This window comes from Nomascus leucogenys, unplaced genomic scaffold (genome assembly GCF_006542625.1).
Source record: "Nomascus leucogenys isolate Asia unplaced genomic scaffold, Asia_NLE_v1 000857F_79066_qpd_obj, whole genome shotgun sequence".
NCBI classification, from domain to species: domain Eukaryota; kingdom Metazoa; phylum Chordata; class Mammalia; order Primates; family Hylobatidae; genus Nomascus; species Nomascus leucogenys.
Window position 1 is genome coordinate 19,514 of NW_022097187.1, and position 17,264 is coordinate 36,777.

At 40.1% G+C, this 17,264-nt stretch overlaps 1 pseudogene; it reads left to right on the top strand.

The window, feature by feature from the left end:
• The first annotated feature begins 722 nt into the window (after positions 1-722).
• Positions 723-2,613, top strand: LOC115834179 (annotated as a pseudogene).
• Positions 2,614-17,264: the final 14,651 nt, after the last annotated feature.

Here is a 17,264-nt window from a genome sequence, read left to right on the forward strand (position 1 = left end):
GAGCAATGGATGGAGCTGAGGCAGAGCCACAGCCGCCTTTCTCAGGATGTCAGCTGTTGCTAGGGAAACCAGCTGAATAGAGGGCAATTACCTAAGGAAGACTCTGAGGAGAACTTTGATAAACTGGTCAGCAGGTTATAAGAACACATGCATCTTGTTTTATGATTGACAAGTGTTTCTGTAATATCTGCAAGACCAGCCTCTAAGTAAGTGTGGTTTACTATTTTATTCAGCAATAATTTAATAAGTGTCCACACCATTCCTGGCTCTAGATGCTTAGTGAATGTTCGATGAATTCTCTGCATTTTCAGAGACATGAAAAAAGGCATCCAAGTGGGCAGCCTTGATTAACTGGTCATCCATGTCATTGACTCCAAGTTTAAAAAAAAATGCAATAGGTGGCCGCAGTGCTCGGAACACAGAAGCTTGAGGCGGATTGTGGTGTCACCCAGAGCAACTAGACCAACATTCCAGTGTGGGCGGTGGTGGCGGCCGGCAGGCAGTGAGAGGAAGCCCGCTAGGAGTGCCCTCGTTCCCCGCCTCTCTGGATGAACCAGACGGAATAAGCCGCGCCTCCCGCAGGGGCTGCGCCTCCATGAATCCCTAGTTGTTTTTTTTTCTTTCTCTCCCCTCTCCTCACCCCCACTCCGAGCTCCGTCCCGCCTTCTCCCTTCGCCGTGGCCGCCACGGCCGCGTCCATGTGCGGAGTCCATACCAGCGCGATGGTGTCCAACCCCCAACGGGGGGAGAGTCTGCTCAGGCAACTGCAGGGGGATTCCCGAAGTCTTCCGTTTTCTGAGAATGTGAGTGCTGTTCAAAAATTAGACTTTTCAGATACAATGGTGCAGCAGAAATTGGATGATATCAAGGATCGAATTAAGAGAGAAATAAGGAAAGAACTGAAAATCAAAGAGGGAGCTGAAAATCTGAGGAAAGTCACAACAGATAAGAAAAGTTTGGCTTATGTAGACAACATTTTGAAAAAATCAAATAAAAAATTAGAAGAACGACATCACAAGCTGCAGGAATTAAATGCATATATTGTTGTATCAGATCCAGAAGGTATTAAAGATTGCCCAAGGACTCCAGGTAAAAGATTTCTCAGAGTTCCTCAAATGAATATTATTATTGCCATTTGGAGACGGCTAGTAAGAAGAGCTATTCCTACAGTAAATCATGCTGGCACCTTCAGCCCTCAAGCTCCTGTGCCTACTACAGTGCCAGTGGTTGATGTACACATCCCTGAGCTAGCACCTCCAGCTAGTGATTCTACAGCAGTGAAACTGGACTTTGATCTTGAGCCTGAACCTCCTCCAGCCCCACCACGAGCTTCTTCCCTTGGAGAAATAGATGAATCTTCTGAATTAAGAGTTTTGGATACACCAGGACAGGATTCAGAGACTGCTTCTGATATTGAGAATGACAGAAATAATATACTTCCAAAATCTCAATCTGAATACAAGCCTGATACTCCTCAGTCAGGCCTAGAATATAGTGGTATTCAAGAACTTGAGGATAGATCTCAGCAAAGGTTTCAGATTAATCTACAAGATTTCAGGTGTTGTGCTGTCTTGGGAAGAGGACAATTTGGAAAGGTGCTTTTAGCTGAATATAAACACACAAATGAGATGTTTGCTATAAAAGCCTTAAAGAAAGGAGATATTGTGGCTGGAGATGAAGTAGACACCCTGATGCGTGAAAAAAGAATTTTCGAAACTGTGAATAGTGTAAGGCATCCCTTTTTGATGAACCTTTTTGCATGTTTCCAAACCAAACAGCATGTTTGCTTTGTAATGGAATATGCTGCTGGTGGGGACCTAACGATGCACGTTTGTACTGATGTCTTTTCTCAACCAAGAGCTGTATTTTATGCTGCTTGTGTAGTTCTTGGGTTGCAGTATTTACATGAACACAAAATTGTTCATAGAGATTTGAAATTGGAAAACTTATTGCTAGATACAGAGGGCTTTGTGAAAATTGCTGATTTTGGTCTTTGCAAAGAAGGAATGGGATATGGAGATAGAACAAGCACATTTTGTGGCACTCCTCTATACCTTGCCCCAGAAGTATTAACAGAAACTTCTTATACAAGGGCTGTAGATTGGTGGGCCCTTGGCGTGCTTATATATGAAATGCTTGTTGGTGACGCTCCCTTTTTTGGTGAGGTTGAAGAGAAAGTTTATGACAATATTGTAAATGGTGAAGTAAGGTATCCAAGGTCCTTATCTACAGTAGCCACTTCTATAATGAGAAGTCTGTTAAGAAGAAATCCTGAGCGGCGCCTTGGGGCTACTGAGAAAGATGCAGAGGATGTAAAAGAGCACCCATTTTTCTGGCTAATTGATTGGAGCGCTCTGATGGACAAAAAAGTAAAGCCACCATTTATACCTACCATAAGAGGACGAGAAGATGTTAGTCATTTCGATGATGAATTTACCTCAGAAGCACCTATTCTGACTCCACCTCGAGAACGAAGGATACTTTCGGAAGAGGAGCAGGAAATGTTCAGAGATTTTGACTACACTGCTGATTGGTGTTAAGTTGCTAGACACTGCGAAACCAAGCTGACTGACTCACAAGAAGACCTCTTAAAAATAGCAACCCTTCATTTGCTCCCTGTGCCACCAATAGCTTCTGAGTTTTGATTTGTTTTGTTTCTTTTAATTGAAACACGTGAAGATTTGTTTAAAAGTACCATTCTAAGACTTCTTCAAAAGTGGCTTCTCATTGTACTTCAGCGTAAATATGAGCACCGGGAACAGTTTCATGGAGTTTAAGTTGAGTGAACATCGGCCATGAAAATCCATCACAAATACTTTCGGATCAACAGTCTATTTTAAAAAAGAAAGAAAAAAAACCACTTTTTTATAGTCCCTAGCTTTGCCATATGCCCGCCTTAAGTGGAAGGAAAATTAATCACTTAACGATGTTTTACAAAAAGCATTCCAAGCCCTTTTTTTCTTTTTGTAAAACATACTTAAGTGACTAATTTTCCTTCCACTTAAGGCGGGCATATGGCAAAGCTAGGGACTATAAAAAAGTGGTTTTTTTCTTTCTTTTTTAAAACAGACTATTGATCCAAAAGTATTTGTGATGGATTTTCATGGCCGATGTTCACTCAACTTCAACTCCATGAAACTGTTCCCGGTGCTCATATTTACGCTGAAGTACAATGAGAAGCCACTTTTGAAGAAGTATTGGAATGGTACTTTTAAACAAATCTTCACGTGTTTCAATTAAAAAAAAAAAAAAGAAGAAGCTAACACCAGTTAGCACGTTAGGGTGATTATACCTCAGGAATAGCAAGCTGTTAAGTACCCATACTGAATTAACTATTTAATCACAGCGAGCTCATCTCCGAAAAATTGTTCAGGTGTAAATCTTACGAGAAACATGAAAAAGAACACTGATTTATGGAGAGTTGAGCTAAAAACATTTATAAATATTTGCTGGGATGTTTTAGCATCTTTTCATTGTACTCTGAGAACAATTAAAATTGTCCAGAGATCATTTATATTACCTTCCAAATTGTTTATTACCCAAGATCCTTTGGGAGTAAATCTTACAGAAAGGGGGAGCAATATGTGGTTTAAAGTTATTTTAAAATGCCAGTTAATTTCCTTGGCAAAGGACAATAGAGGAAGTTAGCATATTGTCTGGCTTTAATTTAAACAGCGTTAATACAACATTAAAATAAAACACTAAATACTTTTGAGGTACAGTCTGCTCACTTTTTCGGTTCTCAAATAGCAAAGAAAGTAATGTCTAAAATAGGCTTTTAGCATTAAAAACTGACAGCATTTTGTAACTACACAGTGTACAGAATTTTTTTTAATTGAAGTCAAATCACTAAAAAAATTAGAAGGCAGGGTCTATTTACACAATGAAGCTGAAGAAAGCACTAATTTTTTGTAGTTTAAAATATATATATTTTTTAGTCAGATATAAAATGTTAAGCTTTATAGAGTGTAAATATATTTTGCTATTACTGTATGTGTATGTGACTGCTCAAGCACTTTGTAAAGAAATTTGGATATTTTAGAATGGTACACTATGCATTCAAATGAAATGTGCCTTTCACTATGTCATTCTAAAAAACAAGTGTTTTTTTGCGTCATAAATTATCACAAATGCGCAAATTAAAATCTATATAGATTGAAATTTGTAAAAAAAAATGCAATAAAATTTGACACAATTTAAAATCATTTCTCAATACACAAGAGGGACTACATTTGTTACAGGTTTCCTGCAGTCTTTGGTCTTCCAAAGATTTTTGATCTTCCAAAGATCTTTCCAAAATATGGGGTATTTTCACCACTCCCCAACTGAGGGAGCTTACTGATTTCATTTCCTTTCTGCTATAGACACAGGCAGTATTACAAACTCCCAACAAAACAGATGTCAGTATAATTCTTTTAGCAATGTTAGTAGAATACATTTGGCCAGATTCAATGATTTATTGTCTCCAAGTTTTCACAGAAGTGGATTCCTGATTTTGATGGAGAGCTCAGGGAGCATTGCAAGTGACCTGTATGCCGTCGTGAGTTTCTCAACTGGATCCTAAATCTGGTTGTAAAGTATATCAGATGATGAGGACTTCCAGATTCTAGCTGGTCTGTAAGGACTGGCATCTTTCTATTCAGATGTCTCCATATGACATTTCCTCATGCCATCTGTCTTGGGGTTTTCTTTTCAAAAGTAGTAACACCGCTTCAACTTTTAGGAACTTCCCAAATGTTGCCTCCAAATGCCAACAGCTTTTGAATTTATGGATGAGAGTTTGCTTCTTTTGCTTCTCTTCCTCGCTCTTCTTTCATCCTTTTCTCCTTTCCAACCTCCCTCCCCAACTTCTTATTCTTTTCTCTTTCTTCTTTCCTGTCCCTTTTTTGCTATTGCTATTAAAAAGTGAATGATTCCTTTAGTCTTTCTTGGAGCTTTTCACTTCTTTTTCTTCTACTGAATTTTCATCTTATACCCTCACTTTATTAAATTGTCTATTTTTTTGTGCATAAGAATGATGATTTCTATCTAGTCCAGTAAGACTGTGGCCATTGGATGTACAAGAATATCTATTTTGGCCGATTTGATTAATTATTCCAGAAATTCTTTTTAACATTATTACTAATTTAGCACAATTATTCTTCTTCTAGTTACTTTATATTAGATAAACATGATCATAAAAAGTGTAGAAAGAGTTATCTGTATAACTTTATTGGTTAGTCCACCTGAACAATTATTTTCTGTTAGTTTTTACTGGGTTTGACTTAAATAGATTTTTGTCCTCTTTTCATTTTAAGTTCTCTATTTGTTTTTCCTACTTCTAGTCTCTTCTCACCATGTTGTTTAGATTCTGGGTCTTCATAGTCTAAGTTTAAATTATTAAATTCAAAATTCAGTTTGTAAATCACTCTAACCTCATTTCAAGTGCTCAGTAGCTGCATGTGACTCATGGGTCTTGTACTGTGTGGTGCAGATTATAAATGCAGAAAGTTCCATTGGAAAGCACAGTTCTATATTCCTCCCAGTTTTTCCTTGCACCACAGAGGACAAAGTTCTAGTGCCAATGGAGAATAAACCTTTTATCTGTGTGCCCAAGTTATATTTTCTTCTCAGATATAAGGCATACTGTTCTGTCCTGTTTCTGTTTTTGTCCAAGACAACAACTTTGTCCATGGGAGCACCTTGAAGGGCATAAGGCAGACGTTGAAGGGCATGACACAGATATTACCCTACACACTGTGCTTCAATGTGAAAAAGCATGTTTTAGTTTATTTTCTGTTGCAAATAACAGTGTATACCTAAAATGGTTAATTTAAAAGAAAAAGAATTTGTTTCTTACAGTTAAGGAGGCTGGGAAGCCCAAGGTCAAGTGGGGACACACCTGGTGAGAGCCTTCTTGGTGGCAGGGACTCTCTGTCTTTGGGTTTAGGGCCCACCCTAATCCAGTATGGCCTCACCTTAAATTGATTCCAAATGTAAAGACCCTATTTCCAAATGAGGTTACTCTAGGTACCAGGGGTTAGGACTTTCACAGACACATCTTTTGGAGGGACACAATTCAACACACTGCTGGGGTGAAAAGGTTAAGGGCTTCAGAATATTTCTTTTGGGAAAGAAGGCAAATAGCTGCTGAATCTTAGTTGACATAGATTTAAAGTAAAAAAAACTCATACACAGTGCACACTATACATGAAATATGCTGTCAATCCAAATAAAATAAAACGCTATCCTTATAGGACTATGAAAGGGAGGCCACTTGTCTCTTTAACCCACTCTGGGTTCTAAAATCCTGAGTGTAGAAACAGGTAGGAGCCACCCTGCTCAAAGCCTGTATATAACACATTGAGAAATTTTATAACTCAATACTTCATAAATATACTGGAGTAATTTTAGAACAGTTGAAATGAGAATTATTTTATATTTAACAAGGCATGCATACACACATGTATTGATATATTGATACAGTTTGGATATTTGTCTTGGCCCAAATCTCATGTTGAAATGTAATCCTCAGTGTTGGAGGTGGGGCCTGGTGGGAGGTGTTTGGGTCATGGAAGCAGATCCCTCATGGCTTGGTGCTGTCCTTGTGATAGTGAGTGAGCTCTTGTGAGATCTAGTTAAGTTAGTGGCACCTCTCCCTTCCACTCTCTCACTGGCTCCTGCTCTGGCAATGTGATGTGCCTGCTCCCCCTTCACTTCCACCATGATTGTGAGCTTCCTGAGGCCTCCCCAGAACCCAAGCAGATGTCAGCACCATGCTTCCTGTAAAACCTGCAGAACTGTGAGCCAATTAAACCTCTTTTCTTTATAAATTACCCAGCCTCAGGTATTTCTTTATAGCAATGCAAGAATGACCTGACACACATATATACATTCACATATATATATATATATATATATTTTCATATATTCATGTATATGTGTATACACTCACACATACATTTAAAAACATTCATCTTCAAGGCTGGGTGCGGTGGCTCATGCCTGTAATCCCAGCACTTTGGGAGGCCGAGGCGGGCGGATCACGAGGTCAGGAGATCGAGACCATCCTGGCGAACATGGTGAAACCCTGTCTCTACTAAAAATACAAAAAAATTAGCCGGGCATGGTGGCAGGTGCCTGTAGTCCCAGCTCCTGAGGAGGCTGAGGCAGGAGAATGGCACGAACTTGGGAGGTGGAGCTTGCAGTGAGCGGAGATCGCACCACTGCACTCCAGCCTGGGAACAGAGTGAGACTCCGTCTCAAAAAACAAACAAAAAAGCATACATCTTTGAAAGTTATATGTAGTGGGATTCTTATATAAAATTTCAGTTCTTGCAAAGAATCTAGGCAGACCCCTTAATCAGTGTGTTTTGAGAAAGAGTCTTTATTCCGGTATAGCTTGGATCTCTTTTCCTGTTGCATCATTCAAATTCCACTGATTCTCTTCCACGAGTCCCATGACATCTTGTCTCATGCCATTCTGCACGAGGATGGGACTTTTAAAACACTGTGACTATCTCTAGATGATCTTCAGTCATGGCCTATGCAAAACACAGTCCACACTGAATATAGTTGTTGTGGAGTCTTTGCTTCCTTTCTCTACACCCTGCAAAGTGCCGATGCTTTTTTACATATTAGTCAAAGGGATAATATTTGATTCTTTCCTCGATTTTGCAAGTTTCTCTTTAATGTGAGCTGAGGTCTTGCGTATGTTCTCTCTGCCAGCTGTGCTATCTCTGGGATCAGCATCCTGCACTGAGTTCCTGGGAGGAGGATATAAAATTTCTTTTAATAACAAAAGCCACTACCTGCTTAGAATATGGGCAAAGGCATATCCATCGCTCACTCTGATCAGTTTGTCAGAGCGAGCTACACATAGCTTCGATAACTTCAAGGCTACAAGTGTGATGTTAAAGCATACCCAAGTTGACAAGGACTGTCTTCCCTCACAGAGGTTTCCTGGTATGTGTTTGTCCAGAACTGTTCTTGTCATCGGATTCATCATTCTGAAATTCCTCTATACAAGGGTTATGGTTTTATTTTCCCATAAAAGAAACCCACTGGAATGTATTTCCATAGGTAAAGAATCTCTTGCTTTGTTAAAACCACATTTAATATATCCTTTAATATTAGTAGATTAGAAATACAAGGAACAAATATAAAGAGATGAAAATCACCTTCATGTATTTCTTTTTCAATATAAGGGGTAATCAAAGACATAGAGAAGAGTAGAATTGCGTATGGTAGGTCATCCACAGATCCTTCCCACATCTCACTCTGGCTTAATAGCATTCTGTAAAAGGTGATAAATAGTCTGATTCAACTTCTCCCTGAACCCAAAAGAAGTGCCACCAGCTGCGATCTTACTGGAAGTTGGAGTTCACTTCAAAAGCTAAGCTGATCATAACTTGAGCCATATGCAGGGAAATTTATAATTTCAACACTTCCCATTAGTAAGAGTTTGCTTTGAATTAATCTTTGGCTTGGCAGGAGTACTTTTTACCCAAGTGTGGATGAGTGTGGGTGGTCTGATGTTAAATTTACAGTCAACAACACTCAAAGAGACATTTTAATAAGGTTGGGTTTCTCTCCTCAAGTATACCAATAATGATTGAAGTGAGAATATTATATGTGATTGAGAATTGGGGAAGAGTTGCACCCAAGAATTTCTAAGAATTGCTGGTCACTGAACATCTTAATTCATGGACAGACACAGAAGACCACTGAGTGAGTTGCTGAAGGTAGTGAGCAGAGTCAGAAATAATATGTAGGGCCTTATATGCTCTACTGTCCCATTGGCTAAATGGCTACCCTGATTTAATGTAACTAAATCATCTCACAGAAACATGGTGCATAAGCAGAGTAGAGGAAGGAAATCAGTATAATCCAAACTCCTTCCAGGGCAAAAAAGAGGAAACTAACTTGAATCAATTATGTGATAGAGTATTTGAAGCTCATTCTACCTGAAGACATCAAAAATGCCAAAGAGAAAAGAAACGAATTTGAGCACTTTGTTTAATCCAACCAACATGTATCAAGAGCCATGTGCAATGCATTATGCTACATGATGCATTTATTCATCAAATATGTACCTAACACTTTATTTAAGCCAAGAACTGGAAATACAATGTTGAAGAAGTAGGCCCAATTCTTCAACTCATGGGGCTTATGTATGAGTCTGGTAACAAAAATAGAGGTGATTAAAATAAAGAGGGATACGATGTATAGTGGCTGAAGAGCAAGGCATTAAGGGGTATGTATCTGGGAATGCTTCTTGGAGAAGGAATATTAAAGCTGAGACATAAAGGATGAGAGTGAGTCATCCAGAGAAAGTAGAGGGGAAGATGAGCCTTTTAGAAAGAAGACCAGCACTATCAAAGGCAGGAAAGAGGGCACAGGTGGGTTTCCTGAATGAATGAATGGATATTCAATGATTAGACATTTTTCTATGGAGAGAAATGTGTTTTAGGATACCTTCTGGTATTTCTGGGATATAGCACAACGTGTTCCTATGGAAGGCGATTGGAAATTCCTAAGATGATACTTAGGCAGGTAACCAAAATCTTTTGGCTTCATCCTCTGGGGCTTTAGAATTTAAGGAGTCTAGACATACCTGAGGACCCTCCTGGGTGTCAGGTTAAGATGATTTCTGTCGTGGGCCTGCGGGAGACCTGACTGTAGTCCATTTGTTGAGGACTTTAAACTGTGAGCTCCTGTAACTTGCACAGCATGTCATCCACCGGCATCTTGCTCCCTGTTTCTCTTCTCCCAAGCCCTGAGTAAAATCCGGTGTAAGGGTCAAGGCAGCTCTCAGCTGGGATAAGGGCATAAGACTCTCAGTTGCCATTGAACCCAGGACATGAAAGGTAGCAATTTCCTCTCTAAGGCCTGTGGGTGGCAGCAGGGATAGGTAGGGAGGTGAAGGAGAGCCCTCAGGTAAAAAATAATCTACAGAGACACAAGAGTTAGGCTGTGGACCCAGCTTTTTCTCTCCATTTGAAGCTTCTATCACCATAGTCAAAATTGGAAAGTTAGGGTGGGCCCAATGTCCTGACTGATAGAACTTACAGAGAATGGTTTTATTGGAGAAGTGGGATTGTCAGTCTCAAACTTTGTGGGATGAGAATGGAATGAAGTGAGAGGCCAATTAGAATACTTAGAGGCCCAGATTTTGGAGTCAGACAAATCTACCTTCATGCTGTGGCTCTGTTGCTACTCATTAGATGTCACATGGGAAAACAGTCATCTCTACTTAGTTAAAAGAATATTCAGGCAATTTGGTCATGAGCATGTGTCCAAATTCTACGGAAATCTCGCCAGGAGAAAAACATCCTCTTATAGGCCAAGCAGGGTTCACTTTTGGTAGAGACATTTTACAGGAGTAGACAATGTAGGGACAACTACAGGCACAAGCCACCAGGCCCAACCAATTTTGCTTTTTATTTTTTATTTTTTTGTAGGGATAAGGTCTCACTATATTGCCCAGGCTGGTCACGAACTCCTCGGCTCAAGTGATCCTCTTGTCTCAGCCTCCCAAAGTGTTGGGATTATAGGCATGAGCCATGATGCCCAGGCCTAAAATTGTTATGTCTTAAGGTGTTATTCAGTATATTTGAGTACACATTCACAGTGGGTGGTCTTGTACTGAATAAAAGATAATTAGGAGTTGTGCCAGATACTGCTAGTTGCCTACCCAATAGTTCTTTTTCCTTCTTATTAAACAATTAATAAGAAGGAATGTATTGTGCCTGTGAAAGCAGCTAAACATCTCCCAGGCTCCCTTGTAGACAGAGAAGGTCAGCACCGTGTAAGAAGTAGAAAGTTATTTTAAAATATTTAAAATATTTACTCAACTGGCAGATACTCCGTTTTGTCCTCCTCTCTTCTTTCTTCCTTCTTGAAACATGAATATAAAAGGCTAGAACCCCAGTGGCCTCTGTTACCCAGGAAGAAACCTTAAGGATGAAAATCCAGGTGCAAAGCAGAAATGCAGAAGGAGCCTGGCTCTCTGATACCGGCATGCCAATGAGAACCGACTACATCTGACTGTGACATTTTATTTTATTTTATTTTTATTTTTGAGACAGGATCTCACTCTGTCACCCAGGCTAGAGTGCAGTGGCGTGACCACAGCTGATTGCAGCCTTGACCTCCCAGGCTCAGGTGATCCTCCTACCTCAGCCTCCCGGGTACCTGGGACTACAGGTGTGTGCCACCGTGCCCAGCTAATTATTTGTATTTTTTGTAGAGACGGGGTTTCACCATGTTGCCCAGGCTGGTCTTGAACTCCTGGGCTCAAGCAATCTGCCTGCCTAGGCCTCCCAAAGTGCTAGGATTAAAGGCATGAGCCACCATGCCCGGCCTTCCATAATGTTTTAGGAAAGAAAAATAAGCCTTCATTTTGCTAAAGCCCCTGTTATTTCAGATCTCTGTTCTTAGCAATGAAACACATTCCTAACTCTTATAGGAGCCTGATTTTTTTCAGAGTTTTGTTTAACACTTAAATAAAGATAAAAAAGTCTGAACTAACAGTTTTAATAATATAATCAATACGTTTCAATGAAATATGATTCCAGGAAAAGTAGAGAAATAGAATTATAAACTATCACTACCATAATATTTACAAAGATAACACTTTCCAAACTAGAACTTAAATTTTCTTTAAAATATTATAATGCCTTTAAAATTCTGTTTCTTTTACTGGATTACTTAATTTTAAATACCTTTTTTGGAAAGTGGTCTTTCTTTTTAATTGACAAGTAAAAACTGTGTGTGTATCTATATGGTATACAACATGCTGTTTTGATATAAGTGTAAATTGAGTAATGGCTAAATCAAGCTATGTAGCCTATGCATTAACTCACATACTTATCTTTTTATGGTGAGAGCATTTAAAATCTACTCTCTTAGCAATTTGCAAGTATACAACATATTGTTATTAACTATATTTACCATGATGTACAACAGATCTCTTGAACTTATTCCTCCAGTCTAACTGAAATTTTGTGTTCTTTGTTTCTCATGGTTTCTAGAACAGGGGATGGCACATCCTAGACACCTTACACATATTTTCTTTTCTTTTTTCTTTTTTTTTTTTTTTTGAGATGGAGTCTCGCCCTGTCACCCAGGCTGGAGTGCCGTGGGGCGATCTCAGCTCACTGCAGCCTCCACCTCCCGAGTTCCAGTGGTTCCCCCGCCTCAGCCTCCCAGGTAGCTGGGATTGCAGGCACATGCCACCATGCCTGGCTAATTTTTATATTTTTAGTAGAGATGGGATTTCACCTTCTTGGCCAGGCTGGTCTGAAACTCCTGACCTCAGGTGATCTGCCCGCCTCAGCCTCCACAAGTGCTGGGATTATAGGCATGAGCCACCACGCACGGCCCCTTATACATATTTTCAAGGTAAGGGAGGCTGGCTCTTGGCATAGCATAGTACTTATCTAGCACTGATAGAATTTTGGGGTGATTAATCTTCTCTTGGTTTTAGTTTATGAAAAATAAACTATTTCCTAAAGAAGAATGTGGGAGAGAGAGAGAAAGGAAAGGAGATATCAAATAGATCAAAGACAAATTCACTCTTTTGGTTTGAGCCATCTTCTTTCTCAACAATCAAAATTCTGAAGTTTTTTCAACCTGATGGACAAGGTTAAGAAAGACAAGGCTGAGGTTAATAGATAATTCACCAAATTGTTCCCTAATATCCAGCTTTCAGAGGCATGACTCTGAATTCAAACATTTGCTTCACTGCTTTCTCTGATGTCCCTGGACGAGTCACTGAACCTCACTGAGACTAAGTTCTTGCATCTCTAAAAATGAGAATAATAGAACCTTATGTGACACTCTCCTGCAAATCAATAAGAACAAGTCAAATGGACAAAAGATCTGACTAGGAAACAAAGCGCCATTACATTTATCAAGAACGTTTCAAATACGTTGGATATCAGAATTGCAAATTCAAGCAATGGTGAGGTTTCATTTTAGACTAATCAGACAGGAAGAACTTAGAAAACTGGATAATTCCACTGCTAGCAGAGAGACACAGAGATAGGGTTGCCTGTGCTGCTGGTGAGCCTTGGCCCGATTCTCAGCAGCCATTCTGGGGAGCAGTCAGACAGGTCCCTGTCGAAATGCAGGTAGACTGCTCACTGTGGCCTACCAAGGATGGATCCTGGGTGTGACTCTCATAGGAATTCTCACCCAGCTCTGTACCAGGCATAAGCGGAGACGGTCCTTGCTCTGCCATCCCTGGGAAATGGAGGGGTAAACCAGGCCGCAAGCACATAATAGAGCACTAGCCAGCTGTTGGAGGTAGTCGGATGGTGTACACAGGACAACACATAGAGATTTTTAAAATAGTGTTGAGTGAACAAAGGAAGAAACAAAATAAGACAATACCACAAACATAAGTTAGAATAAAGAGGCACATACAACAGCAATACACATTTTGCCGGTAGCACACACATGCAAAAGAGTGTGCACTACACTCCTTAGAACTGCACCCTGTGAGGATGGGAGTGAGAATTTTGGCTACAGGCAAGGAGGAAAAGTAACTGAATAAATAACTTTAAAAGTAATTGAGGGGGTCAGGTGTGGTGACTCACGCCTGTAATCCCAGCACTTTGGGAGGCCAAGATGGAAGGATTGCTTGAGCCCAGGAGTTTGAGACCAGCCAGGGCAATATAGTGAGACCTCTCGTCTCTACAAAAAAAAAAAAAAAAAAAAAAATTAATTTGCTGGGCATGGTTGTGTGTGCCTGCGGTCCCAGCTACTCAGGAGGCTGAAGTGGGAGAATCGCTTGAACCCAGAAAGTGGAGATTGCAATGAGCCCAGATGGTGCCACTGCACTCCAGTCTGGGCAACAGAGTAAGACCCTGTCTCCATAAATAAATAAATAAATGTAACTGAGACCACAAGTGTAAAAGAATTTTAGTATAGTGCATGGTACAAAGTAAATGCTGAAAGAATATTAGCTCATATTACCTCTTTCTTCTTCTTTCTTTAAAAATTAAAAAATAATAGTAAAATAGGTTGGGCGTGGTGGCTCAGCCTGTAATCCCAACACTTTGGGAGGCCAAGGTGGGAGGATCACTTGAAGCCAGGAGTTTGAGACCAGCATCGGCAACAAAGCGAGACCCCCGTCTCAAAAAATAAAATAAAATAAATTAACCAGGCGTGGTGGTGTGGTCCCAGCTACTTGGGAGGCCAAGGCATGAGGATCATTTGAGCTTAGTAGTTTGAGGGTGCAGTGAGTAGTTTGAGGTGCATGATCGCACCTCTGAACTCCAGCCTGGGCAACACAGCAAGACCTTGTCTCAAAATAAATTAATTGTTTAATTAGAATAAAATGAAAATGGGGGGAACATATGGTACATTAGCATTAGCATAGCCTTTGGAATCAGAGACGTTGTCAGCTATTCTATGAAACTGACCAAGATACCCAACTTCCCCCCACTGCCCCTCGAGACAGAGTCTCACTCTGTTGCCCAGGCTGGAGTGCAGTGGTGCAATTTTAGCTCACTGCAACCTCCGCCTCCCAGGTTCAAGCAGTTCTCCCTGCCTCAGCCTCTGGAGTAGCTGGGATTACAGGTGCCCACCACCATGCCCAGCTAATTTTTGTACTTTTAGTAGAGACAGGGTTTTGCCAGGCTGGTCTCAAACTCCTGACCTTGGGTGATCCGCCCGCCTTAGCCTCCCAAAGTGTTGAGATTACAGGCGTGAGCCACAGTGCCCGGCAACATACTTAACTTTTTGCGCTTCTGTTTTCTGATATCTGAAAGGATGATAAGACCAATTGTAAGGCGTGGTTGTCTAGACAACTAAATTTAGATCATATAGGTAAAATACCTACTATATAGTATGTTCGTACTTTATTTTCCATCTCCCTTCACCCTAATATCTCCCCAAATTTGCTATAATTTGTAGAGTGTGGCTCTCTTTCGTAACTTTTGGCTGTGAGAGTCTCCTTCGCCCCACAATATCATAATTATTTTTTCAGAACAGTCATTAAACACTGCATTGCCTCTGTCTGTTTGTTCCAAACTGTAGAAAAACCCTAGTCTTTTGGACATAATCATTTTATTTGACCTTTTCTGCAACTTATTCAGCTTCATTCTATCTTTCCAAAGGAGCACTGATCAGTCCAAAGAAAACAGCATTCCAATCCATACTCTTGGTTTGTTTATATTCTTAGCATAACTTCTCGGTTCTATTTTCTTTATGTTGTCCTGCATTCTGTATGCTTTTTCATCTTCCAGCACATATCAAGCCAACATCTTCAGGGAGTGGTCTGCTGGGACTGGTGGACCATGCCTCACTCAGGTGTCTCCTAGAACAAAATCACAATTTACCAAGCGCAGTAGGATGAGTCTAGACAAGATGCTGTCTTGTAAAGAAGGAATTCAACCAGAAGGTGGCACTATTGCAAAGCCAATCTAAATAACGTTGCTTTTAAGACGCATTTTCTAGGATTTAATCATATACACAAAATAAATATTGAATCAAATTTCATATCACTAAAAGAATAAAGAAATGTGTACTCCTGCTTATGATAACTATAGTGGAATTATAATTATAAAACTGAACATGTGTTTTAAAAGTTTACTATCAGGACAGCATGCTTCCTTACAATATGTAGATTTGCAGTTAACTATCAATTGTGGCCAGTTTTAAATATCACAGCCATCTAAGCAAAAAGGCAAACACTTTTCTGGCTCTCATCATGGGCTAGGGATAGTTCTAAATATTTTGTACAAAGTCATTTAATTTTTGTGGCATCCCTATGGAATTGGTATTATTGTTGGATTAGCATCTTTATTTTTTTTCTAGATGAGGAACCTGAGGCACAGAGAAGTTAAGTCACTGGCCCCAAGTCACAGAGCTGACAGGTGAGAGAGCCAGGACTCAAACCCATCCAGGCTAGCTCCACTCCGTGCACTTAACTACTGCAGTGTGCAACCTCTGCAAGTCAGAAGGAACTGTCAAGGTCATCATGTCTCATTCCCACTGGCAGCAGAAGCCCTTCCTTGGCTACTCTGACAGGACAGTGGAGGAATCCCACTCTTCAACATGAGCACACATCAGGGATCCATGGGCCAGATCACCCCCATGGGTGATTACTGTTTTGTAATCCATGACAGTCAGTTAACTTTGTTTCTTTATCTGTAAAATGAAGTGATTGGACTATGGTTCATTTGAAACTGGGAGCCATTCTATTCTATCACTATAAGCTCTATACTGAATGTCTTCTGCAAGTTTGTTATTCTGTTTTCGTCTGTGTTAATTTGAAATTCTTTTCTAGAGGTAATGTAAACAGTTGGGAATAAGGAGAAAAACATTCAACTTTTCTCTTTTTCCTCTGCACTAAAGAGAACAAGCTTGTCTAAGACTTAAGGACTGAATAAATGATCAAGGAATCAGCTGAAACCATTGCACAGCCATGAGAATAATTTTTGAGACTTCATGGAGGATCTCTGAAATTCTGTGGGTTGGAAACCGCATGCATAAGGCTTTCCTTTATACCAGGTATTCTTAACTTGGTGTCCATAGACAGAATCCAAGGGGTTCAAAAACTTCCGTAGAAAAAAGATACAAACCTCTTTTTTTTTTCACATTAAGTATGAATGTAGGCAAAAACCAGCTGTTATGTCACCAATAAAAATCAGTTCATCATACTGCAGTTTTCACTGCTATCTCCAAATAATTATATTCTTCACTATTTTGAAGTTATGGTAGTTCATTAGCCTTGGCCCTAACTCCTGTTGTTTAATGCAAAAGAAGCACACCTGTAACTATATACACACATGTAAAGCCCCTGCTATATAACAAAATTGCCTTTAGTATTTTTGATAACTGCATTTAAACATAATTTATTTCCTGGGTAGTCCTATATATTTCATTGTATGCATTTTAAAACACTGCTTGAGAAATAGGCCTCACCAAATTGCCAAAGGGGTCTTCGGCACAATAAAAGGCTAAGATTACCCGGGCATGAGCTTAGACATAAAGATCACCAGAGGACCACTGTGCAGCTTGCAGCAACTGACGGCAGGCACTGTGAATTTGGAAAACTGCAAATTATGGCTCTATAATTGAGTGGAGAGCCGTAAGGAGCAATCAGAAACTTCAGTGTAAGAGGAAAAAAGGATGTTTTTCAGAAATCCCGGAAACTAAGGATCAGCAGAGGATAGGAGGGGCCCTTTCAGTCTCGTGCTTTGTTACTGGCTACAAAGGCGACGGAATGGCCAACAACCCACTTCCTGTTGACTGAAACTATTGCCTGTCTC